Source organism: Vulpes lagopus, chromosome 4 (assembly GCF_018345385.1).
Source record: "Vulpes lagopus strain Blue_001 chromosome 4, ASM1834538v1, whole genome shotgun sequence".
Taxonomy (NCBI): Eukaryota; Metazoa; Chordata; class Mammalia; order Carnivora; family Canidae; genus Vulpes; species Vulpes lagopus.
The window spans coordinates 123,726,160-123,752,171 of NC_054827.1; the positions used below are offsets into that span (position 1 = coordinate 123,726,160).

At 39.7% G+C, this 26,012-nt stretch overlaps 1 long non-coding RNA gene across 1 annotated transcript; it reads right to left on the reverse strand.

Moving 5' to 3' along the window:
• On the reverse strand, positions 1-25,809 carry LOC121489678. Its single transcript, XR_005987390.1, has 4 exons — positions 25,729-25,809; positions 1,856-1,954; positions 1,433-1,513; positions 1-280 (listed from the first exon to the last, which is right to left on the reverse strand). It is a non-coding gene; the product is annotated as an uncharacterized LOC121489678 (long non-coding RNA).
• Between the last annotated feature and the right edge of the window lie 203 nt (positions 25,810-26,012).

Sequence of the window (26,012 nt, forward strand, 5' to 3'; positions counted from 1 at the left end):
CTCCTCCTGATTGTGTGTTCTCTAAGAATAGAAATGTAATTTTATTCCCCAAGCTGGTTCAGAGCCTAGCCCAGTGCCTGATGTATAGAAGATGCTCAATAAATGTTTGATGAATAAATGAATAAAATTGGAGCAGGCTCTGCTCTGCAGGCTTTGCAGTCAGGGGCCTGTGGGATCAGGCTATGGGTGAGACAGAATTTTAATCAGCAGCGGAAAATTCAAGAATCGGAGACATCTAAAGGCGGCTCGTCTGACTTCCCTGCCATCAGCTGCAGGGTTTCTGAAAGGCAAAGAAGGATAAAAAATTTTGTGGGTTGGTTAAAATAAAAATCTGAAGAGGGAAAGTTTTATTTTAGTTTTTAATTGTGAGGCTTTCTGCGAGAATTGTGGAAGGAAACCTCTGCTTACCTGCAAATGTAAGTCTGAAACTGTGATTTATCATTTCTTTAATCTTAAAAGTGCAAGGCAGGAGGTAAGCATGGTGGGGGAAAGGTTAAGATTGGGATATTGGGAGGATAATGAAAAGTAATATTTATTGAGCTCTCACATGTCTGGCACATTGCTCAACTTGTTACAAACATGATCCGATTTCATCCTCATGTCAACAGACAAGAAGCTTTCACTTCAAATATAGGAAAACTGCTCAGAGGGTGGAAGAAACCAGCTCCAGGACACACAGCATTTCTGTCTCAGTGTCAGGATGCACCCCGGGCCCTCCTGACCCTCCATGCCCCTGCTTTGGACCTCTCTACCTAGATCATCTTTCTCCTGAGAAGTCTCCTTTGCCTTCTCTCAACCCTTGAATTCTTTCCTCACCAAAATTCTGCTCCTAGACTACTTCACTTGAGCTTTGCACTGTGATTCTGCATTTAAGTCAAACTCTGGTGCTCAGGGATTTGAGTCAAATGAACAAACCTTGAAGCTCAGCAGTGGAGCTAAGAGGTAATTTTCATTTTGTTTCCCCAGTTTTTATCTTTGCAGAGCTTGGGATTCAGTACTGATGGAAAAAACCAAAGCAATTAACTCTCAAGAAATCACAGTGCCAAATTTTGCTCTGTGAAAGGACAATGTAGAATCTTTCTCTGACAGTATGGTCCCCATCTCAGCTTCGGCTGCTATAACAAAATGCCATAGTTTGGGTGGCTCAAACAATGGACATTTCTTTCTAACTGTTCTGGATGCTGAAAAGTCCAAGATCAATGTCCTGGATGATTTGGTTCCTGGTGACAGCTCTCTTCCAGAAGGCTGCCTTCTTGCAGACTTATGGTCCTCACATGATGGAAAGAGAGAGCTGTGGTCTCCCTTCGTTGTCCATTAAGGACATTAATCACATCATGGGAGCCCCACCCACATGACCTCATCTAAACCTAATTACCTCCCAGAGGACCAGTCTTCAAATAACATCACAATGGGGATTAGGACTTCAACATACCAATTGTGAGGAGACGCAAACATTCAGTCCCCAACAATTCCTTTGGCTGATTTTAGATAACTTAATCTGGATCTTTGCTTACTGAAAAAGAAAAGAAAAAAAAAATAAAAAGGAAAGAAAGAAAGAATGAAATAAAATAAAATCTGTCGTGATCCATAGAAAGTTCATCAAGGTGAACCAGAGACAGAGACCATCTGGGCCTGAGATGAAGAACTATTTTGATGGGTTTGCAATCTGATAGGAGGAAATACCCACAAATTTGGTAGCTCAGTTTCATGAAAGGTTTTGACTACAAGCTGAATGCCTACTTCTCCTTGAGCAGCCTGATCTGTATTGATACCACCTCAGGAGCATCATTCTTCTACTACATTATTTGTGTTGTGAGGTGAAAGAATAAATATTTGATGGAAGAGACTCACTTACCCAAGTTAGGTTGCCTAAAGTGATCTCTCTTCTTGAGGTGCTCCTTGGCATCCCGGTGAATGTAATTACTTGGGTGTTTATGAAGGTTGGAGCACCCATCTGTAAAAAAATGCCCAACTCTGTCACCCTATGTGTGAATCCTATCCATGTGCAATATTGCCAATAAAGGAAAATCATATTTAAAAAAAGAACATGCAGGGGCACTTGGGTGGCTCTGTAGGTTGAGTGTCCGATTCTTGATTTCTACTCAGGTCATGATCTCAGGGTCATGAGATGGAACCCCAAGTCAGACTGTGTGCTCAGTGGGAAGTCAGTTTGGAATTCTCTCTCTCCCTCTCCGCCCGTCCCCATGCACTCTCCAAACATATAAAAAAAAAAAAACTTAAAAAAATAAGAACATCTAAAGGCAGTTCTGATTTGAAATGTAGGGCTATTTTCTGTGCAGATATGGAAAAAAAAGTGGTTTATTCATTCGGCAATTATTTTTCACTTGGTTTAAAATTTTACCTTGTTCACAGAAGTTCTCTTCCTAGTCTCATCCCCCAAGTTTATATTCTGTGCTCCTTCAACAAATCCAATATGATGAGTGTCAGGAATGGTGACCTTATCAGGGAAGTAGAGAGAGGGTGCTGCATGCACACAATAGAGCCACGTCCCTATGTAAGTTTTTTTTTTTTTAAGATTTTATTTATTTATTCATGAGAGACACACAGAGAGAGAGGCAGAGACACAGGCAGAGGGAGAAGCAGGCTCCCTGCAGGGAGCTGGATGTGGGACTGGATTATGGAACTCCAGGATCACACCCTGAGCCAAAGGCAGATGCTCAACTGCTGAGCCACCCAGACATCCCCGTATGTAAGGTTTAAATATCACTGGATGTTGAGCTAGATATGGGTTGCTAAACTCTCAGCCAAGATGCTGGAATCAGATTGTTTGTTTTGGATTTCAGAATTATTGAAGGTTTAGAAAGGTAACTCAGTGCATATACATTGGATATATCCATGATACCCAAGGCAGAAGCTATGGGGGGGCACTCAGTATTCCAGCTTTATTATTTCTGAAGGAAAATATACTAGTAAACATACCAAGTGGGATAAAGACCATAAGTAACCATTAGGTTTTGCAGCCTTCATGAATTTTGAAGAAACCTTCCTATTTCGGGTATTTTGGGTTTCAGAATTCCAAAGAAGGGATCGTGAAGCTGTAGTGTATAGTTAAAAGAGGGTACAGGCTTTATAATCTCTTTTTCAGGCCATCAACTGTCTTGGAGAAGAAAATCCTCTGGAGAAATCCTGGGTAAAGTCTTTCTAAGACTTTCTCTCCCCATCATAACTTGCCTCAATGAAGCACACCAGGAATTTGTTCAATTTTGATTCAGTGTTAGAGAAATCTCTCCTCTGCCTCCCCACTCCTTACCCTATTTCCTTCCTTGGTTTGGAATCATAGAGATTTTAGAGTGGGGGTGAGGTGGGGCGGATGAGTGGGTTTTCTGTTTTGTTTTGTTTTTAGCTTTATTGTTCTTTATTCCTTTTACAGAAGTCATATAAATGCCTGGAAAAATCGGATACAAAAACAAGAAAAAGGGTTTTAAGCTCCTGACCACCCAAAGATACTGTCAACAACTTGCTATGTATCTTTCCAGATTTTTATTTTTCTAAGTGTTTAGCAGTCTTTTTCAGCAAAATGAATAAATACTATGCACAATTCTGTAACAGAGGATGTTTAGAAAAAGCAACACTGTACACATGTGGTATCTATTTTCAGCAGGCAGAAATTAAGAACAGAAACATCTGTAATCCCACTGTTAATATTTTGGGATGGGGCTTTAAAAAAGTATTTTACATTTTGTTTAGGATTTGTGTTAACTTTGTGGGCTTCAGAACCCCACTCAGAACCTCAAAATAGAGCTGTGGGTACCCAGATATTTGGCTTCCTCTTTTTTTTTTAAGATTTTTTTTTTAAGATTTTATTCCTTTATTCATGAGAGACACAGAGAGAGGCAGAGACATAGGCAGAGGGAGAAGCAGGCTTCCTGAGGGGAACCTGATGTGGAACTTGATCTCAGGACCCCCGGAACACGACCCGGACCAAAGGCAGACACTCAACCACTGAGCCAGCTTCCTCTTTATAATGTGACATGCAGACTAGAGATAAAATATCATGAAATATTAGAGCTGGAAGGAAATGGAGAGATGGGCCTGAATGGGCAACCCTCCCATTTGACAAAATCCTTGGGGCCAGTGGGTGGTTCACTCCTAAAAGTCAGCAATGTTGGGTCCCAATGCTTGGGTTCTATGCCAGCTACCTTATTGGGTAAATCATTTACCTCCTCGGAGCTTCAGCTTCATGACCTGAAATGGGGTCATACTCACACTTACTTCATAGGGCATTGTAAGGGAGAAGTGAGCTGACACACTCGGAGGGCTAAGCATAGAGCATGGCTGCTCCTGAGAGCATGGTGAGTTTAGCTCTGCCTGCTGATGTCAGAACTGGAAGTGGGACTCAGACTTCTTTACTCCCAGCCTAGGGCTCTTTCCCTAACACTATCCAGGGAGTCCTGGGGGAGTAGTCTCTGAGGGATGGGCTTCGTGAACCATGAGGTGGTGGGAAGGGGTGAAGATCAGGAGAGAACAAGCTGGTTATCCTCACCCTCTCTCTTCCTTTAGAATAATCATTGCTGGGGCGAGCTGCTGCGGGAACAACATTCCTTTTATAACTGAAAGCTGAACCGTAAGTGGAAGGCCATGTACCTCATGGCTGTCTCAATAGCAGAATGGAGAGGTGCGTGGCCAGTGATGCATGGTAATGGAGTATGGTTCTGGAAGGGAGTCATTGTGGAGAGTGCAAGGACATCCGTGAGGCAGGTACCTGCCCTACAAAAACAGTCTTTCTGCCTAAATATGGCTAGACTTTTTATTAAATTAAAATGAAATCTGCGAAGTGTAGTCACATGCTAGGCAATAATGTATAGATTTCCTCATTAGTGCACGAACACTGGAGTTTAATATCAACTTGCTACTTGAAAGATGTAAAAAGACAACAAAATTTGGCTTAAGCTTGATTACCAAAGAAGTAGACATGGAACATTAACACATATATGTCTGGTTGGAGGAAATATTGACTGCCCTTGGTGTTTCAAGCCACACACACTCACACATACACACATGCCTATATGCACTCATGCACGTGCACACACACAGAGTTATGCATGTGCAAAACATACACACACTCATACATAGGCACACACATGCACCTTGCATGTACACATACACAAACACACACAGACACATATTGTCTTAAATTTCTTGGTGACCTGGTGAATTAGCAAATCGTTGGCTCATGATATATGATTTATTGATCATGTGATACCTTTTCTTTGCTGAAAATCCTTCCATTGTAAGATCCATCATCTTATTTCTATTATTTTTTAAAGAGAAGCTGTCACAAAAGACAAGCTGTGTTTGCAGCAATCAGCCCTGTCTCCTAATCATATTTACTATTAGATTTCAGGAAATCTTAAATGTTCTTTTAACTTGGAGGATTCAAAGCACCGAAGCCTATTGGAAGACTATGATATATAACCTTAATTTACTTAAAAGAAAACCCTAATAGGGTCCAATAATTTGTGGCCTGATACTAATTTTTATGCAACACTGGGATGGCCATTCATCCTTTTCCCCAGGGAAGTTCTGGGGGGAAGGTGCCATGCCCCTCTAAATCACAAATGGAATTAGCCTGCAAGCTGGAATGGTATTTTTGAAAGAACAAAAATTCCACACCATTTCTCTTCATTGCAGTCGTTGTTCAGAGGAGCCTGCTTGGTGATCCCTGGGGAGTAGAGAAAAGAATTTGGGGTTTAAATATAGTTTGGCATCAGTAAAAAGAGCAAAAGGAATCTAAGACTCAACTTTGGTTTATTAAAGAATTGGGGAGGAGCTGGAAACAGAGGAAAGAAGGAAGAGACTGAACTTATTTACCTATTTGAAGAAATGCCATCCACATTTAAAGAATCAAACCTATTTTATCCCTTTTATAGGAATTAATCCATGAGGGCTTCAGGAATTCCCTTCTTGGGTGTGTCTTCTTGACACATTTGGAGTGCATGCTAGCACAAATGGATAATTTATGAGAAAACCCCAAAATGGAAAAATAGAAAAGCCCAGACCATGCAGCCTTAACAGTGTCTCAAACTTCCATGAATCAAATCTGAAATGGACATAGGAAAATATTTCTTTTCCCCTTTGAAAGAATGAACACACACACGCACACACACATACACATACACACACACACAAACCTACTTTGTCCTTTACCAGGAGAGGAAGAAATCGCATTAAGACTAAATTTCAGGTCCTTCCAAATGGGAACCAGGAACCCAGACCCGCGCCGTGTGCACTCCTGTGCTGTTGTTTTAAATGCCCCACTGTGCCTCCATGATCTGGGTTCACGCCTGCCTTTTGGAGACGTGCACGCACATCTAATCCAGCGGTACAAAGCTGCCCAAGCCCTACCCCCAGGAGGCTCTGAGCTTCTGGCAGAATTTCAGCTTCTCTGAATAAGATGGAAATTTATTAGGAGGAAATTATTCTGGTGTCTTCAGAAATACAACATTCCTGATAAAAATCTTGCTCCTGACAGCAGACTAACAAGATACATTTGTTAGTGGTTTCTGTTCCCAGGAATCCATGGTGAATGCACTGCCCTTTTATAGCACCGTTTGAGGGAGATGCATGCAGTGACAGACATGATTCAAGTTTTTCATTTCGCAAACATTTGAGTTGGATGTTACGTGCTATGCACTCTACTGAATGCGCTCTACCTGCCCTGCTCTCTTTGGAGAGAGTCAGTGTGGTGAAGCATGCTCGTCTCATCAGCACCATTTCCTGAGCATGTACTAAGTGCCAGCAATTGTATCATTTACAGGCAATACTAGGTGGCCTAGTTCCTACAACAGGGGATCACTCCCTTATCAGTCTTGGATAGGTCACTCCATCTCTTGATCTCAAGGCCCGTTTCTGTAAAATGAGGACTGGAATAACTATCTCACGTGTGTGTGTGTGTGTGTGTGTGTGTGTGTCTGTGTGTACGTATTAAATGAGATTTGTAAAGCATTTTACACAGTGCTGGCACATAGATAGGTACACAATTGTAGGTGCAGAATGAATAATCACTATTTTAAGTGTTTATTGTTAAGATACAACTTTTGGGGCAGCCCGAGTGGCTCAGTGGTTTAGCGCCGCCTTCAGCCCAGGGCCTGATCCTGGAGACCCGGGATCGAGTCCCACATCGGGCTCCCTGCATGGAGCCTGCTTCTTCCTCTGCCTATGTCTCTGCTTCTCTCTCTCTCTCTGTGTCTCTCATGAATAAATGAATAAAAATCTTTAAAAAAAAAAGATACAACTTTTGCCTTTAGAGAACTCAGAGCCTAATAGAAAAAAAAATAGCTGCAGATACTGGAAATCAGGCCACAGGGCCTTTGCATAGGCTCTATGTCCCTGACTCATATACATGTCAAACTCACATAGAAGCATGTATGCACTTTACTTACCAGATCACCTCTTTGAAAGCTGAGCTCCTATTTATTTCAGGAAATGTAGCTATAAGTTACTTTTCTGATTTTCTAATTAATTGTATATCAGAAGCAGCAATTAAGAAAGGCTAGAGCTTGCACAGAAGCAGCAGCCTGGAGGTGTCCTAAGTCATCTAGAGAGCAAAGAAAGAGATGGAACAATTATAATAATCTGTCTAAAGAGTTCAGACAGCATAGATGTGCAGGAGGGTAGGGATTGAAATAGAGATTGATAGTCTTATATTACATCTCAATACATTACCACATTTAAGAAATGGATGTTACTTTATATAGTTATTTATGACCCTCAGTTACCAAAGAAGAAGAAGAAGAAGAAGAAGAAGAAGAAGAAGAAGAAGAAGAAGAAGAAGAAGAAGACTCAAATCTGTTCAGAGTGGTGTATTGAAGAAAACTGGGAATATATGATTTTCTAAGAAAAACCTAAGAGCAAATGATAAGATGTTGAACTTTCGGCACTTTACAAGGAAGCTTCGATATCTGGACAATTGGGTGATATGCTTTTCTCATTATCCACTCTGTGAGAAAAATAAGATCTCACGGCATTTGAGGAAGAAATTGATCCCTGATTTAAGTAGAGTTTACCACATTGTGTAATTGTCTTTCTTTCTTTCTTTCTTTCTTTTTCTTTCTTTCTTTCTTTCTTTCTTTTTTTTTTTTTAAGGGATACTTTGATTTATTAGTGAGTAAATAACCTACTATACTGAGTCTAAATTGTTTTAATTGGGGGATCCCTGGGTGGCGCAGTGGTTTGGCGCCTGCCTTTGGCCCAGGGCGCGATCCTGGAGACCCTGGATCGAATCCCACATCGGGCTCCTGGTGCATGGAGCCTGCTTCTCCCTCTGCCTTTGTCTCTGCCTCTCTCTCTCTCTCTGTGACTATCATAAAAAAAAATAAAAAATAAAAAAATAAATAAATTGTTTTAATTGGTTTTCAAAATACTTTAGTATCTGTCCTCTTCAAACTATATCTTTTCTTCCACAACACACTGAGTAATTGCAAGGAAGAGAAAGGATGTGTGCTTCTACTAAGTTAGAGTTAACAGAACCTTCTAAATAATTTCTGTAAATATGAAACATAGTTACTGAATTGTTTAGGATCACGTGTTGGTTTTCTGTTGCTGCTGTAACAGATGAATACAAACTTCGTGGTTAAAACAACACAAATTTATTGTCTGATAGTTCTGGAGGTCAGAAGTCTGAAATTAGTTTCACTGGCTAAAAGTCAAGATGTTGGTTGGGCTATTTCTGCATGAAGGTTCTGAGGGGAGGATCTGTTTCCTTGTCCATCCCTAGCGTCCAGCAGCCTTCTGCATTCCTTGGCTCTGGGCCTCTCCCTCCATCTTCAATGCCAGCAGCATGGCCTTATTACCTCTCTATTTCTCCTATTCCTTCCCTTGTCACATAATCTTTGCCTTTTCTGTAGTTAAATCTACCTCTACTTCCCTCTTACAAGGACTCCTGTGTGTGTGTGTGTTTTTAATTTTAAAGATTTTATTTATTTATTTATTTATTTGACAGAGATTGAAAGAGAGAGAGAGGGACGCCTGGGTGGCTCAGTGGTTAAGAGTCTGCCTTTGGCTCCGGTCGTGATCTTGGGGTTAGGGACCCTGCAGGGACCCTGCTTCTCCCTCTACTATGTCTGTCTCTCGCTCTGTGTCTTTCATGAATAAATAAATAAAAATCTTTAAAAGAGAAAGAGAGTGTGAACAAGCAGGGGGAGAAGCAGGTAGAGAGAGAGAGAGAGAGAGATTGAGAGAAGCAGGTTCCCCACTGAGCAAGGATCCCGATGTAGGACTCAATCTCAGGACCTTGGGATCATGACCTGAGCCAAAGACAGGTGCTTAACGGACTGAGCCACACAGATGCCTTTTATAAGGACACTTGTGATGACATTTAGGGTCCACCTGAAAAATCCAGAATAATCTCCTGATATCAAGAGCCTCAACTTTATCATATTTGCAAAGTCCTTTTGCCATGTAAGATGATATTGCCAAGTTCCAGGGATTAAGAATTTGTTATCTCTGGGGACCCTTGTTCAGCCTACCACCGATCATAAAGAATCATTGGTAGGGGGAAGACTTCTTCCCCACCTGATCTGACTTCCCCATGTCTCCTTGATCTCATTCTGCCCTCTATCCCCTTTCTATTCTAGCTGAAGAGGAGAAGTGATTTAATCTGGTTGGTAAGTATGAAAGGACAAAGAGTCATCCTTGTATCAGCCTGCCCCATGCAGTAGTCTTAGCCTTAAAAGCTGTGTCCCAAGGCTGGGGGGTTGGGGAGGCTGGAACCTCTAATATGAACTCCATTAGTAGTGATAATGTCATTTATGGCCTTAATTTCATTACTGTTTTGTCATATATCACAATTGATGTAGGCCTTAGGTAAAGAAGAGAGATGCTCTGTCCAGGAGAAACCCTATAGTAACACATGCTTCTTATTACAATTAGAATGATACACATTTCATAACATAGATTTCATAATCTTTCTCCTTAGAGATAACGGCTATGAATACTTTGATGTACATAATTGAAAGTCTTATGTATATTTAAATAATTATATATACATTATCTTCCTTTTTCCACTGAATAATATATCATGATTATCTGTTCATGTCACTATATATATAGATTTGTTTCATACTTTTCAACAGAGGCATCCCATTGTGCAAATTAACCCTGATTTATTACACTAACCACTTGATCTGTAAGGATGCACCCAAGTGTCTACTATTATAAACAATGGTAGAGTCAGTTTGCTTTCATAGTTCCCAGGAAACTTTGGGGATGACAGCAATATCTATCTCAAAGCATTTTTTTTTTTTTTTTTTGGAATTCAAATAGTTAATGAGTGTAAAATGCTAATCACTGGTAGATAATTCAATAGATAGCTATTATTTACTATTGTTTTTATTATTATTTTCATTATGACTACGAAGCATCTATTCACATGATCTTTACTGACCTCTTTGGATGATTTCTTAGAAATAAAATTACTGGATCAAAGACTATTCACATTTAAATTTTGATTCATATTGCCAAATCTCCCTCTGGTATGTGATATTGTATCTCCATGCCCCTTCATGAATACTAGGCAATTTCCAATATTTGAAGTCTAATTAGGTAAGATATATATTGCATTGTTTTAATTACTATTTACTTGATTAATACTGAGATGACATTCTTTTTATGACCTTTTTCATTTATTCACTTATTTAAGATAGGCATTTAAAAAAACCCGAAATCTCTTTTTTCTTGTTGATCTGTAGAAGCTTTTTATATATAAATTTTTTCTTATTCTTTTTAGCTCGTCTATTTTACAAATATTTTATCACATCTTTTCTTTAGTCATCAAAACTTGTTTATATTTTCAACACTTCTAAAGCATCAACACTCTATAATGGCACATTCCTAGAAATTGTATAGTAATAGGAATATTCTGAATAATATTTTAACAACCAGTAAGTAATTCAAGTAAATGTTGAGTTACTATACCTCCAAGAGTGAATGGATAGTCTCTTTTCATTCATAAACGATAAGAAACAAGTTAGTAGATAGATTTTCTTAATTTTTGATTAACTCACTAACTTATTGGCTAGTGAGAACTAGTAAACAACAAAATTAATGAGGAACAGGGCAGCTCTGGTGGCTCAGCGGTTTGAGCGCCACCTTCGGTCCAGGGCATGATCCTGTAGACCCGGGATCGCGTCCCACATTGGTCTCCCTGCGGAGCTTGCTTCTCCCTCTGCCTGTGTCTCTGCCTCTCTCTCTCTGTGTCTCTCATGAATAAGTAAATAAAATCTTTAAAAAAGAAATTAATGAAGAACAGCAAGCACATACTAAAGAGGAAATTTAGAAATAGTCATACTTAGATAATAATTTTTTTTCATAGATATATGTGCTCATTTGAGTGTTTTTATTTGGGATATTTCAAGTAAATATCTTGAAATCTGTATTTGTCTATATCTAGTTAGCTTTCTTTAGAGCTCTTATATCCTTTTTATTTATTTAATTAATTTATTTATTTTAAAATATTTTGTTTATTTGAGAGAGAGAGCACAAGAAAGTTACAAGTGGGAAGAGCAGCAGAGGGAGAGGGAGAAGTAGGCTCCCCATGGAATAGGGGGCCTGATATGGGGCTCAATCCCAGGAACCTGAGGACCATGACCTGAGCTGAAGGCAGACACTTAACCAACTGAGTCACCCAGGTGCCCCTCTTATATAATTTTTAATATTCGTATTATGAATTTATTCAGTTAGCATTTGTTAAGTTTATAAAACTAGGCTTATGAGGCAGCCCTGGTGGCTCAGTGGTTTAGTGCCGCCTTCAGCCCAGGGCATGATCCTGGAGACCCGGGATCAAGTCCCACGTCAGGCTCCCTGCATGGAGCCTGCTTCTTCCTCTACCTGTGTCTCTGCTTCTCTCTGTGTGTGTCTCTCATGAATAAATAAATAAAATCTTTAAAAAATAAAATAAAACTAGGCTTATATTTGTAACATATAGTTTTTCACAGTGTAGTGGGTTGAATTGAGCCCTGGATTTCCCAGTTTCTTCAACCACAAATACCTTCCTTTCCCTGGTTCTCTCATGGTATGTCATTTCCTCCTCCACATCCCCCCACCAACACCCTGGCATTACGTGATTTTATTATCTTCTGTCATGCATCAGAGTGACTCCTAGTAGATTGCAAACTTCTTGAGGGCAGGTGGTTATCCTGTTCACTAAGTATCTCCACAAAGGCTAGAACAGTGATTTGCTCATGCAAAGGGCTCATTAAGATTGTTCTAATTGGAGGGGTGCCTGACTGGTTCAGTTGGAAAAGCATGCAACTCGTGATCTTGAAGTTGTGAGTTTGAGCCCCACGTGGGGTTTAGAGATCACTTAAATAAATAACAAACTTTAAAAAAGAGTATTCGTATTGGGTGAGCTGAAGATCATATGTCAGGTTCTGTTGTTAGCTGTGTGACTCTTCAAAAGTCACTTAATACTCAAGTTCTTGATCTGTGAAATAGATGGTTCAAGATAGAGGACAGATGGGCCAATGGTGTCATTTGTCCTGCCAAAGCCAATGATGTATAGTGGCTTCTTGGAGTGAAAGATGCAGAATAGACAAACACTGGCAGAGAAAGAGACTGTCATTGACTACCACTGTCTACCATGGGGACAGCTGAGGAAAACAACATGCCATGGTTCCTCTTCAGTGGGCTAGAACAACTTTATGGTTCTTTCTAGCTGCATAAGTGTACATTTTAATGTATCTGCTTATTAATCACTCAACTCCTTCCCTTTTATTTGAAACATACCGAGCATATAGCATTATTCAAATTGAAAGTAGCTTTTTTCCCTCCTTACTATTCCGAAACTCAGAGGGATTTACAGCCTGTGGAAAGTTGCCCATTTAAAGCCAGTGACACCAGATGGTCCCCAACCAAATATATAATTACTTCTGACTTGAGCTAACAAACCAAGCAATGAGCTCATGAAAAGGTAATCGTGAGGCATTTGTGATTTTGACAACTTTAAAAATGACTTTGCTTTTTTAGCAAATAAATGACTTTGGAATTTTTATCAATAAAATGGGGCTATGTTTTTTGTTGTAGACTCAAAATGCATTTAATCTAAAAGAATATTTTAAAATACCCATAAATCTACCACCCAAAGATAACTTGCTATTAAGTGTTTCTGCTGCCATTTCAGACTTTTTTCTACCGTGAAATGTTACATGTAAGTAAATGTAGGTGCTGAAACAAAACCGGAATCACAGCATACATTCTATTTCGTAATCTTTTTTTCCTAATGATATATAATGAACATCATTCTATCATTCTGTCAATAAAAATGTATCTTTTAAATTATTTTAAATGCATAGCACAGTATCCCATAGTATTATGTTGGAGCTTTGAGAATACCCATAAAATAGCCCCATCCTTGCTACCTGAGTTCTGAACTATTTGAGATATTACTGTCACCTCCATCCTCGATGAGGCTGATATTGGACATAGCAGCAAATAGCTGCAGACTGGTGAATTTCCTAACATGGAACCTTATAGTTATATAATCTCCTACCCAGCCCCAGGCAGCGTTGGGCAGGCAGGTCCTGCTCCTATGAAGGACCCCCTGTGGGCATCTCATCCCCAAGAGACTGGAGATAGGAACTGGCTAAGCATGCCCAGTTTTCTCTTCCAAACTCACCCATTAGAAAAGTTAATCCTTCTTTCCTATGGAAGAGTAAGAAGGGTAGTGGAGACAGATAGAGATGACTGTGCTAGTGGACCTTCCTCCACATCAAAGGAAACATCAGAAATGGAGAAGAAGCTCCCTCAAGGTATGGATGCAGCAGAATTTATGTACCGTCTTCGTGGGATATTTGGCTTATTTCCAATCATTCCATTAGATCAAGATGATTTTGTCTGGACATGATTATTGCTCCCCACAGGTACAGAAAGGGATGCTTGGTGAAGTTCCCTGCCTTACCTGGAAATACATGATCAAGGCTGGACCTGCACTTTAAATTCAAGTTCTCCTGACTACAAAGTCCAAAATCCCACAACTCCAAGCCGACTCTGAGATTACCCAGGCCAGTCCTCAGGCAGCTTTGGGAAAGCCTTGGTAGTAGTGTGGAACTTGCTGGGTCTTAACTACAGAGACAGAACAACCAGAAGATTACCCAAGGGTCTGTAAAACAAATATGTGATGATCTGGTGCAGACCAAGTGTTTAAATGTGGCAGGTGAACGATCCCAGCAGAATGATATTAGGAAGGCAAGATTTTACGAAGAAGGAACTTGTGCTCTGTGCTGCCAACCTCTGTAAACACCCATGTCTGTCCTTGAAGCTTCTCTCTAAAGGACTTCCCCACTTCACTTCAACTGACAGTGACCATGCCTTACCTTCACTTCCTAGAATATGACAAGAGAAATTACAGACATGTGTCTTTAGAGCCCAAGTCCCAGAGGCTTTTTATTGGAGACTTTGTCATAAACTATAAAGTAGAGAAAGCAGCACCCAGGTGTCAGTGATGAAATTCAAATGGCAGGGGTTGGCAGCCTTCTTCATATACCACAAGTCTGATCTGAAGATGGATGTTTCATTGACAGCAGGCACTTCTGGTGTGTCACATCCCACACTAACAGATCACTCTCGTTTTCTAGTTTCTGGCTTAATGGTCTGCCGTATGTAAGTAGTTTTTTCTTCTCTTTGTATCTCAAAGCCCTGCTATTCACTGTGCCTTGAGATATAGTCATGATCTTGCTTTTTTGTTAAATGTATGATGTACTTCCTTTAGCTGGGTCCTGCTAAGATGCTGTAGATAATATTTTGCCCAAGCATTGCTGCATTGCTTGAGCTGGTTTGTTTGGAAGCAAGTCTTTTTTTTTTTTTTTTTTTGTATTTATTTGACAGAGAGAGAGAGAGAGAGAGCAAGCACAAGCAAGGGAATTGGGAGAGAGAAGCAGGCTCCTGCTGAGTAGGGAGCCTGACTTGGGGCTCAATTCCAGGATACAAGGACCATGACCTGAGCCAAAGGCAGATGTTTAACCAACTGAGCCACCCAGGCCCCCCTGGTAACAAGTCTTGATTCAATGCTGATGGTTTGATTCAAGGAGAAAAACAAGACTGCCCAATAGAAACTGGAAGCAGATGGGTATGAATAGGCAGAGGGGAGCTCTAGTTCAGAAGAGACTGCAGGCAGACACAAAGGAGAAATGGAGCTGGGCCACAGGAGTGGAAATGCCAGAGAACTCATTCATCCCACTATTTATTCCTTCTAGCCTGTAGGCAAGGTGCTTAGCATGTGGGAGGCTCTGTATGAGGAACTGCTTTGTGTAATGTGCTTGGATGATGAAAAAAGGAACAAAACATATTCCCTGTTCTCAAAGGGCTTAAAAATGAGGCATGTATACAGCTATAAAGTGAAACAACCTGTGATATGCGTGTAAGGGGACCGCCTGTCTAGATGTGAATTTGTATCTTATTTTCACTTTACTTTCCCTCCTCCCAGAGGTTCCTGAACCCTCTATATACTCTCTTGCCCCAGGGAAAGGTTCTATTGAAGAGAGAAAAGTAGCCTGCAGGCCATGTATTGGCCAATGCTGCCTTAGATGATCTGTGTCTTTGGGGATGAGTCTAAGCCTAGTTAACCTCTTAAATTATCTGACTCATGTTTAGTTTTAACAATATTTATTAAGCCCCACCTTAAAGCCTCATTATTATTGCAGTAGTTGTCACTGGTGTTGTCCCCATTTAAGAGATGAGTAAACTGAGGCCCAGAGTTTAAGAAACATGTCCCAGGTCTCACTGCTAAATTAGTAGCAGAAATGGGATTTAAATCCCATATTTATCTCCATTCCAACCACTTTCCTTGGATAAAAGTCTTGATTGATGGTACTGTAACCAGTTCCTTGCATTTGATCAAGAATCAGTCCAGCTACTGTTGAGTATGAGGACTCCATAACCTGAGGAATTGAGTAACTCACTGAGGGCTCAGCACTGAACAAAGGGAAGGCCAGGCAGGTGTAGTGAAAATAAGGTGATTAATTGGTCTGGAGTTGGGTCTCACCTCCATCTTTAATTACTGTGTAATTTTGGATCAGTAATATCCCCCTCTGGTCTCATGCTCTTCCCTTTTACGATGAGGACATTGATGTGACAAATTCAGATCTCTGCCCGGTGAAAGTGCATTGAAAAGAAAGTTTAAATCCATTCTATAAGAAGAAAGAAGAACTGCAATTCTTAAATGTAGACTTTTGAAGGCTGGATGAGCATAAGGCTTCAGTGTTAGAAAGGACACATTCCTTTAAATATGTATTTGCTGATTTGTATTTTTTCTGGAGCCTAGTACCTAGAGCAGTGCCCAATATGTAACACATTTCCTTACTGACTGACCACAGTTTGTATTGTAGGAGCTGAGATTTAAGTCACATTAAAAAAAAAAAAAAGTGGGGATCCCTGGGTGGCGCAGCGGTTTGGCACCTGCCTTTGGCCCAGGGCGTGATCCTGGAGACCCGGGATCGAATCCCACGTCGGGCTCCCGGTGCATGGAGCCTGCTTCTCCCTCTGCCTGTGTCTCTGCCTCTCTCTCTGTGTGTGTGACTATCATAAATAAATAAAAATTAAAAAAAATTTTTAAAAAAGTGGCTCATATTAAACTTAAATATCAAATTACATACTGGAGGAAAATCAGGAATCTCTGGTCTACTGATTCTAAAAATTAGACAAATGTTCATCCATTTTAATCACTAAAATAATTGTTTCCTGAAGTATATTTTATGATGTACTTGTCTTCAAGGTCTTATGTGATGAAAAGGTTTATGTTCATATAAGTTTAGCGAATATTCATTCATGTCATACCTCTTGTTAGAGATTCAGTATATACATTAACACATCAAAGATCCTGAGAAGTCCTGCAATAAATAAATACATTTAATTTCATCTAAAATTTCCCATGATCACCTGCTTTTCTCTAACAAGGTGATATTTAAATGCAGATTAAACTGCAGTTATTTTTTTTGTTCAAATGATCTTGATTACTGAAATGCACATTTTCAGAATATGCAAACAAAAATTTTAAAATGTGAGAAAATTAAAAAATAAAGTACTCTTTATTTACACAAATGGAATAAAAAAAATAAAGTACTCTTTATTTACACAAATGGAATAAATTTCTTGAAGCACTAAATTAAATATAGTTAATCCAGGAAAAAGAAAAATGGATTACATAATTCCCAAAAGTCCTATTTGTTGCTATAACATTTAGGCATTATAAGTGCAAGGCTACCCCTTCCTCTTTAAATATTTTGAGATAAATCTGTTATTTTACTTGATTTTAATTTAATTTTTAATACTTGATTTTAATTTTTAAATGGTCAACATTTTAAAAACAATATTTGGAATTCTATTGTTAGGTTCAAAAATTTGTTTACTGCTCGTTTGCGGTCATTTTGCTGCTTTCATAGAGCACTTTATAATCTAGGGACATCAAATTGCTTTTAAAGATATATTACTTCCTTCCTCTGGAAAAATAGTATTATACAATGTTAAAGATAAAGGATTTAAGTCCATATATTCTCAGAAACTTCTACTTTCTAAGGAGGGTGATCTTTTGAGCTGAGAAAAATGAAGATAAATCTGTCTATAGATATATATAGTAATATTCTATAAACTGAAGTATTACCCAAATATTAAGATGAGTCATTGTTATATTAATCTAGAAAGTTGGTGGTCCTAGACATATATAAGATGAGATTCTTTCATGTATAATTTCTAAGCACTCAGAATAACAAAGCTTATGATTCCAAATTTCATGTTCTTTCAAACCTACTGAAACATTTCTGCTCCATATCATCTCAAATTTTTCTTTTCTTCTTTTCTTTCTTTTCTTTTCTTTTCTTTTCTTTTCTTTTCTTCTTTTCTTTTCTTTTCTTTCTTTTCTTTTTTTCTTTTCTTTTCTTTTCTTTTTTTTTTCTCTTTTCTTTTCTTTTTTTAAGATTTTATTTATTTATTCATGAGAGACACAGAGAGAGAGAAGCAGAGACATAGGCAGAGGGAGAAGCAGGCTCCATGCTGGGAGCCCGATTGGGGACTCGATCCTGGGACTCCAGGATCACATCCTGGACTAAAGGCAGGTGCTAAACCACTGAGCCACCCAAGGATCCCTCAAATTTTGCTTCTTAATGTTAACTGCTGATGCTCTACTATCTAAGAAATCCTGTCTTCCCCAATTCTCAAATTATACCCACAGTTGACTCTAAAGGGTTTTGATGTTAGCAAAAGTAGTATCTCCAGCCCCATGTCTAAAGCTGAACATATCATCTGTCCCAAGAAATTTGCTTCTTTATAAGTAAGTTGCACCACTATTCACCAGGAATTCGCTATTCACCCACTGTTTACCCAAGCCAGCTTTCTGAACAAATCTTTGATTCCTTTATAGCCCTTGCCAACCCCAATGAATCAGTTAGCTGGTAATATCTCCCAAATCTGTTTATTTGATTCCATTCATTTACAGATTGAAACATGTCTCCCTAAAAAACATGTGTTCAGATCTTAAACCTCAGTACTTGTGAATGTAAGCCTTTTCTAGAAATAAGGTCTTTGCAGATACAATCAATTAAGATGAAGTCATTTTGGATTAGGGTGGGCCCTAATCCAATACTGGTGTTTTTATAAAAAAGAGAGAAATTGGGATGCCTGGGTGGCTCAGTCAGTTAAGCATCTGCCTTTGGCTCATGTCATGAACCCAGGGTCCTGGGATCAAGTCCTGCATCAGGCTCCCTGATCAGCAAGGAGTCTGGTTCTCCTTCTCCCTCAGCCTTTCCCTCTACAAGCCAAGGAACACCGAAGATTGCAGCCAACCACCGAAAGCCAAGCAGAGGTAAGGAACATCCTCCCCTAGAGCCTTCAGAGAGACAGAATGGCTTTGACAGTTTCTTGATTTCATACATCTAGCCTCCAGAATTGTGAGAGAATATATTTCTGTTGTCTTAAGCCACAAAGCATGTGATGTTGTGTTATGGCAGCCCTAGCAAACTAATTCGCATGCCAGGATTATTTTCCTGGTTCAGGGTCCCATCAGCTCTTGCCCGGGTGGCTGACTACAAATGTTGCCTGTAGATCTGCTTGCTCCCACCCTGCCTCTCAGCTTCCCAACCAAGTTCCATTTGGTATGTGGCACCTGAATGATCCCACTAGGACCCATGCAGGTCCTGTTCCTTTCTGGGTTAAAATTCAGTGCTCTGAAGATAAAGCCTCCACACTTTTTGACAAAGCTTCTCAGCTTTCTGCCTCTCTAACTTAGCTCACTCTCCATCCTCAGCTTACGTGACATGTCCACTCCCCTGATTGAGGGCAGTTGTCTTCCTGTGATATTAGAATCGCCAATTTGCTTGTTTCTCTTCACTTAGACAAGAGACTCTGAAGAGAAGTCCTGGGTCAGTCTTTATCACTGCTGCTTTCCTGGTCACAGCACACGCAGACATGTAAATGCTCACTATATTAACTAATGCATCACTGCCTGGGTAGAGCTGTAGAAACCGAGGCTTGGTGTTTTGCATGAAGTCTCAGGGTAAATGTCATGGAATCACTAGCATTATACTAATCCTAGAGTAGCCTGTATTTGTTGTCAGGACTGGAACATCTTCACAACAGTTCTTCAAGGGGGATTCCTTTATTATTCACCTTTGCAGGTGGAGCAACTAAGGCACAAGGTTAAAAGACCTGCCTCCTGTCATACCACTAGACAGTCATTGGACCCAGGTAGTCTGACTTCACACCTCACACTTGACTTAGCTCCATTTTCCCACGATTCTTTGGGTCAAATATTCAAATCTGTTTTGGACCATGTTATTAGAAGGTTATGTGCCTTTATTTTTGTTTTCTGAGTATACAGTCAGTATGCAGTGCAAAGAAACAGGCATTGTCCATATACCTTCTGCACAATGCTATACTGAAGCCTAGATAACCGAGTTCAAAGTCTGACTTTATCTACTCAGTATCATTGAGTGAGTATCTGCCATGCCCTCCAGCATTATGACAGAGACTGGACAAACAGACATGAGCACCACCAGGCTTGGGTTCAGGAGCTCACAGTTGGATAGGAGAGATAAGCAAATAAAAAATATTGTAGTTCAGTGTGATTAATACAGCTGGGGATTCATATCCATGGTAAAGAGGTAGTCCTGGGTGGGTGGGGGAGGCTAGGCTAGTTCAATCTGGGGAAAGGGAGCAGAGGAAAAGCTTCTGGCTGTTGAGTTGTGAAAGATGGAAGAATGTTTCCCACTGGGAAAGGGCAAAGACTTGGGAGATAGTACAATGTTTTCTTTTTCTTTTGTTACTATTCTAAGCAGTTTAGTAATATCAGGACAGAACAAAGAAGGTAGAGAACAAACCAAGGGAAAAAGGCTGGAGCCAGGAAATAATGAGATATCAATATTGTTCTATGAAACCTGGATTTGACCATGGCAGTGACATACTAAGTACTGAAAATTTTAATGAAGAGGAGATACACAGAGATTTGCTTTAAAAAAAATCATGTAGGTAGTCTTTTCACATTATAAAAAGTGTGTTATGTTTATATTACATGTACATATGTGTAATTTTTTCTGTGCCTGCATTTTCATGTGGTTATTTATATGTATACACGTATACCTGTACTTCTACTACTATTCAGTTGAACTATATGGTATTGCCATTTTTATATGTCAAAAAATGGTCCAATATCACAATCTCACAGTTGGACCTATGATTTATAGTGTGGTAGACAGATTGTACAGTCAAAAGCTTTAGGTATGAATCTCATTGTCTTGGTTTGAGTTCCCTAGAACCAGACCCTGATACATGACTCAAAGTCAAGGAGTTTATTCAGCAAGTGAAGGACATGCTAGCTGGGGGATGTGACACAGACATAAGAAGGCCAGCAAAGGGTATGTTACCAAGCCAGCTACAGCCAAGGGCAGGAAAAGCTTGATCTCACTGTGGAAATGTGGAAATGTAGATGCTCTTCTCAGAAGTTTTATAGCCAAAGGCAAGGGGCTGAGGTATTTATATACCTACTCTCATCAGTAATTGGTTGAGGGCTGCTCCCTAGGTTGGTGGGGGATGGGGGTTGTTCATTTCAGGTACTTCTTGCGGAGAGGTACTTCTTGCGGAGAGACAGGTAAAGTGACTTTCCAAGCTTCAAAGAAAGCCCCCCCCCCCCCAAGAATGAGGCTCAGATATTGGCAGTTGGAAGTCGGCCAGCTGCATTAAAATGGAGAGGCCCAAGGGACACGGTCCATCACGCCCATCCTTACCTGTTAGCAGCTAAACAGCTCTGACCTGGTACCTTACCTTAATTTCTCAAGGCTCATTTTTCTTATGAGCAAAATGAGGACAATAACTATTTCACTTGGTTCCTATAGGCTGAATTTTGTCCCCCCTCCCCCAATTCATAATGTGACTGTATTTGGAAATAGGGTTTTTGAAGACAGAATTAAATTGAAATGAGAACACATGTGGAGGAGGTCTTTAATCTGATATGACTGCCATCCTTCTAAGAAGGGATTAGGAACTCAGACACACGCAGACGAGTGACCACATGAAGATGCCAGGGGAAGACCGCCATCAACAAATCAGAAGAAAGACCTTAAAGAAATGAAACCTGCTGACACCTTGGTTTCAGACTTCCAGACTCCAGAATTATGAGAAATTTATTTCTGTTGTTTAAATCCTCTGGCCTGTGATACTTTGCTGTTGCAGCTCCTAGTGCGCCAGGGGAGGATGAATATATTTTACTAATCATTTACTGTGATCTAGACAAATACTACTAACATGGTATATTTCAAGTTCATAAACACCAAAATACATAGCCATCTCAAAATTTAAGAAACAGTTTCACTTCTCCCTTGGCCCTTCTCATGGCTGAGTTTTCTACTCCCAGAGAAGTCTGATAGTTAAGTTGTGTGAACTGAGAACACTGAACTCCATGAGCTTTTAGAATTGGGAAGTAAGTTATGCCCATCCGCAGTGTTCCTTCTAGTCAAATACAGCCCACTTATCGCTGATAATATTTCTGTTTCTTCATCCAAGGAGGAGGTCAGGGGCAGGGTCACTTGGGTGGCCTATAGAGAAAGCCAGCGCTGTTTCCATGGTGTCGCACTAAGAATTCTGGATTGCTACCATAGCAAGGAAGTTCAGACCTCAAGGATGACTGACTGCTCTGCATTGATGCCTAAGCAAAGCCAAATTCAGGTTTCTCAGGGTGATCATAAAGATTCCTGGACCACAGGTTTACCACTGGCAGGAAGACCAGGTAGGTGTGTCCTTCCACCTTAAAATACCTCCCTTGCTAATGTCTGAAATCCCACCATTACCAACACAATCCTTTGTGTTAGGTATTTTCTCTCTTTCTTTAAATGGGAGTATAATTATATAGGGTAAAATACACAGATCTAAAGTGTAGAATTTGATGGGTTTTGACAAATGTATACACCTGGGTAATCAATAGCCCACGCAAAATAATAGAACAATTCTGTCCCCCCAGAAAGTTTCCTCCTACCTTTTTCCATTCATCTTCCCCCGACAACCATTGTTTTCATTTTTATACCTGCAGATCAATTTTGCCCAATCTCAGAATTCTTAACAAAACCATACAATATATATTCTTTAGTGTCAGGCTTTTTAAATTGAACACAGTGTTTTCAAGATTCATTGATGTTGCCACATGTCACAGTAGTTTGTTCTTTTTAATGCTGAATAATATTCCATAGCCTTATATGTTAACCATTTCTGTTTTCCTGTTGGTGGACATTTGAAGTTTTTTTCACTTCATTTTATTTTTTGCTATAATGTATAAAGCTGCCATGAACTTTCTTACACAAGTCCTTCTGTGGACACATGGTTTCATTTCCTCAGGGAAAGTTAATTGGAATGATGCTTTACAAAAGAAGGTATACAAATGCCCAATAAACACATATGAAGATGTTCAACATGGATAGTCATCAAAGAGATGCAAATTAAAATCACTGTGAGATACCACTACATTTTGTTAGCATGTCTACATTTTAGAAACACTGTTAGAATGGGCAAATTAACCTGGAAAGAGTGTTCTCTTAAGTTTGTAATGTTTTTGTTATGAAAGTTTGAAATACACAATAGTAGAAAGATAGTGTAATGAACTATCATGTACCCATTCCACAGATTCAACAATTATCAAGAGTTTGCTGTAATTACTCTGTCATTTTTCAACAACAACCAAGTATCCAATTCTCCAACACCAACTGAGTGACTTACAACTCAATTCAATTCTAATACTAATTGGAGTAAGCACAGATGCCCAAAAGACAAGGGCTCAGACCCATAGGATTACCCTCACTTCAGATGCCAGAACAGATGGGGTCTCCAGGTTACCTGCATTTCTGCCTAGCTAACTACAAATCTGAGCATTCCCAGGCTACCTCCCCCAGATTTGATAACTCAATAGAATGGCAAACAGAACTGAAAAAAAAAAAAAACCCTGCTATGTTTATGATTATCCTTTTAGGATAATGGATACAGCTCAGGAACAGCCAAAGGGAAGAGATGCACAGGATAAACTATGGTAGCAGGGTGGCTCAGAGTTTCCATATGGCCTCTCCAGATGTACCACTCTCCTAACACAGCAATGTGTTCACCAATCCGGAAGATTCTCTGAACTCTGTTTCTTTAGGATTTTTATATGGGGTTTCATTCATCATACAGATGCAGTTGATTGAATGGTTAACCATTGGTGATTGAACTCAGTTTCCAGTCCCTTTTCCCCTCTCTAAAGTTGGGAGTGGGGCTGAAAGTTCTAATCCTCTAATTCATATAGTTGGTTCTTCTGGTGACCAGCCCCCATCCTGAAGCTATCTAGGGATACCATCATGAAGCATCTCAGTAGCATAAACTCAGGTAAGGTTGACAGAGTTTTCTTTTGTGTAGAACAAAAGACAGTCCTATCACTCAGGAAATTCCCAGAATGTTAGAAGAACTTGTCCATAAATAGAAGACAAAGACCAAATATATACATATATATATTTTTGTATATTTGTATATATATGTATATTTATCAATTGTTCTCTTGATTTATTTTATTTTATTTTTAAGATTTTATTTATTTACTCATGACAGACACAGAGAGAGAGAGAGAAAGAGAGAGAGGCAGAGACACAGGCAGAGGGAGTAGCAGGCTCCATGCAGGGAGCCTGACGTAGGACTTGATCCCTGGTCTCCAGGATCACACCCCGGGCTGAAGGTGGCACTAAACCTCTGGGCTACCAGGGCTGCCCATATTTATTTATTTTAAAGAGAGTCCTTTTTATCACATAATTTTACCTTTAAGTAAGGACATTTCACATGCAACCAAAATATTTTCATACTTAGTGAACAATAATAACTAAATATCTCCCTACTCAATAATAACAATAACTTAATATCTCCCTACTCAGAATTCCCTAACCATCACAAAATATCTTATAATAGGTTTACACATTGCATTTGGTTGCATTTTTAAACCTTTTTTTTTTTTTTTCCTTCTAGGAGAGTCCCCCTCCTAGCTTCCTTTTTATCCATGCCATTGACTTATTAAAGAAACCAGGTCAGCTGCCCAAAGAATCCACATTATGTTTGTTTCCTGATAGTATCATGTTTCTTGTTTCTCAATCTCTGTTTTTTCTCCAAACAAGAAGTTTGATCTAAAAGACTCGGGATTTTGTGCAATATTTTTAAAGCCAGGGTGATAAAGATGGTATCATTTTTTTGGGAAAGCATTTTATTTTAATTTTAATTTTTTTTAGGGTTTACCATGCTCTTTAGTTCTGGAAATTGCAACTGTAAATACCATATGTCATAGCCTTGCCATTAGAGATCTTACAGCCTCTTGGGGGAGAAAGGTATTGTGGAAGAAGAAAAATAATTTCCCCTCTACCCTTCCAGGTTCTTAGCTGAGACATTTCTGCAATAAAAAGACAGATTAGCAGAAGAAAAACAAATAAGTTTCATAACTTGTTTACCTCCTATATACATGGAGATATGCAGGAAAAGCAGTAAGTGTCTGAAATAGTCCAAGCCATCACAGGTAAAAATTATCTTCAACTAAAGCAAAAGCAATATGTTTTGGATTGGGGCACCACTTATGAGAGGTTACCAGAAAGCACAGTAAACAAAGGTATGATTGTAATGAAGATTTAAGTCCTTGCATTCTGCATTGGTAAGAGTTTCTAGAGATTTGGCCACCCCCTCTTTCTGGTATAGTAAGGGAGGCAACCTACAAATGGAGATTTTCATAATACATGTACATCTCTCTTACAAAAGGTAACTTTTTTTTGGTTATTGGAGTTTCCTGTGTCTGTAGTTTCTTAAAAACAATCAGATTAGGGATCCCTGGGTGGCGCAGTGGTTTAGCACCTGCCTTTGCCTGAGGGCGCGATCCTGGAGACCCAGGATCGAATCCCACATCAGGCTCCTGGTGCATAGAGCCTGCTTCTCCCTCTGACTATGTCTCTGCCTCTCTCTCTCTCTCTCTCTCTCTCTGTGTGACTATCATAAATAAATAAAAATTTAAAAAAAACCAATCAGATTAAAATAATCCTTATCCCCAAATGGTGTATTTTGAGGTGACAAATTCTGATCCCCTCTAGCATGTAAACCAATCAATATAATACCACAAGGGCCATGGAGGATTGGGTGTGGATATAAATTCTGAAGAGGCATCAAAGCTGCATGAGGAAGTGATAAATGAACTGACTCTGGAGGGAAATGCAGGATTTGCTAGTCAAAGGAAAGAGTGTAGAGAAGTACCTTCTTTTTCCTGGACTGCTGAGTGATGCATCAGTCCCCGCTGCCTGATGTCCAGCCATGGATGACTTCCTCAAGCCTTTTTTGCGTACTAATGATTGGAAGAGTAACTGTATCACAAACATCAAGGGAATCAATAAGTGAATGGCAGGTTCCCAGTTCTGGAAGACTATCAGAGTAATTCAAAGAAAGAAAGAAAAAAATACTGGTTGGAAATGCTAGAGCAGAGAGAGGACAGCCAAATGTCACCTCACCTGATTCATCCTTGGCTGAAGATGGGAGTCCAG